Consider the following 2095-nt stretch of genomic DNA (forward strand, 5'->3'; position numbering starts at 1 on the left):
AAAGAAGAAAAGAAGGAAGGAAAAACAAAGAAAAAAGAAAAGAAAAATAGAGTCTATAAATAAATAAACCCAAATATATACCGTATAGAAACTATTTAAATCCATAGGGTAAAGAATCATTCAAGAAAAAAGTTGAAAAACTAGATAGCTATTTCTTTTCTTTTTTTAAGACAAAATAAAACAGTATCAACCAAGATCCTTACTATTTCACAAACCAAATTAAATTCTAGAGCATGATATAGAGCCAGAAACACAAAGGAAAATAATAAAGGCTGGGTTTTGGGGGTGGGAGGCATATTTGGGAGGAAACTGTCCTGTTGTGGTTTTGCCTGTTGGTTTTTGTTTTTCAACCATGAAGATTAAGCCTAGGGCCTCACACATGCTAGACAACTGCTCTAGCCTCAGCCCTAGTAAGTTTATTGTTGTTCTTTCTATTTTTGAGACAAGCACTCACTATACAGAAAACTCATTATGTAGACTAGGCTTGCCTCAAATTCACAAAGATTTGCCTGCTGGGCTTAAAGGCATGTGCCCAGCATGCCTTGGCCCCAAATAAATTTCAGAAATACTAAAAATAAATCCTTACAAATTGCAAAATAAACAAAAAGAAAGAAAAAACAGGCTAGAAAAGATTTTATAATACATATGTACTTTTTTGGTTTTTTTTTTCTTTTTTTAAAGATTTTATTTACTTATTATATGTAAATACATTAGCTGTCTTCAGATCTCATTACAGAGGAATCAAGGATGATTCCTCATATCAACTTTGGGCCTTCACATACATTTGCACCCACACATGTGTGGATGTCCACACAGATGCGCAACATGCATGTACAAATGCACATGGGAAAAGAAAAAATAGGAAATAATTTAAAATTTTTAAAATTATATAAAAAGGCTAACAAAACAGCTCAGCTGGAACTGGAGAGATGGCTCAGCGGTTAAGAGCAGTAGCTGATCTTCCAGAGGTCCTGATTTCAAATCCCAGCAACCACATGGTGGCTCACAACCATCCGTAAAGAGATCTGACGCCCTCTTCTGGTGTGTCTGAAGACAGCTACAGTGTACTTGCATATAATAAATAAGTAAATCTTTAAAAAAAAAAAAAGAAAGAAAGAAAGAAAGAAAGAGAGAAAGAAAGAAAGCTCAGCTGGTTAAAGTGCTTATCCTGCAAGCCTGGAAACCTGAGTTCAATCCCTAGAACTCACATAAATGTGGAAGAAGAGAACCAACTCCACAAATTGCCATCTTGCTCCCACAGACATGCTGTGGCATGAAGGCTCATACATATCTCATGTACATACAGACAACAATAATAAATAAAATGTTAGATTTTTTGTTTTTTTCGAGACAGGGTTTCTCTGTGTAGCCCTGGCTGTCCTGGAACTCACTCTGTAGACCAGGCTGGCCTCGAACTCAGAAATCCACCTGCCTCTGCCTCCCAAGTGCTGGGATTAAAGGCATGCACCGCCGCCGCCCCGCAAAATGTTAGATTTTAAAAACAAAATTTTATGGAGACGATAAGCACTTAGCTAAAATTACACTCATGTTGGAATCATGTCTAGAATAGTAGTGCTGAGATGCCCATATATCTCCCTTTGAGTAGTGGAATTTAGGAAAATTCTCTCCTTTTCAACTACCAAAAACCAGACCCATAGTTTCATGCATGGCAGGCAAAGCACTGCCAGGAGTACACCCCTGGCCTACCTTTTCTTTCTATTTTTCTGTATTCTTAGTCTCTCTACAATGAACCTCTCGGGTTTTTTTTTTTTTTTTTTTTTAAGACAGATTTGTTTGTTTTGTGTATATGAGTACACTGTCGCTATCTTCAGACACTCCAGAAGAGGGCATCAGATTTCATTGTAGATGGTCATGAGCCACCATGTGGTTGCTGGGAATTGAATTTGGGACCTCAGGAAGAGCAGTCAGTGCTCTTAACCGCCAAGCCACCTCTCCAGACCCCATGAACACTTGTTTTTATCATTAAAACAAAAAGTCAAGTTAATGTTCATAAGGAAAAAAAAACACACAGAAAAACGAAGCTTTTATCTGATTGGCATATATTTTCCCCAACAAAATAGGAGGCAAACTTGAG

This window comes from Mastomys coucha, chromosome X (genome assembly GCF_008632895.1).
Source record: "Mastomys coucha isolate ucsf_1 chromosome X, UCSF_Mcou_1, whole genome shotgun sequence".
Taxonomy (NCBI): Eukaryota; Metazoa; Chordata; class Mammalia; order Rodentia; family Muridae; genus Mastomys; species Mastomys coucha.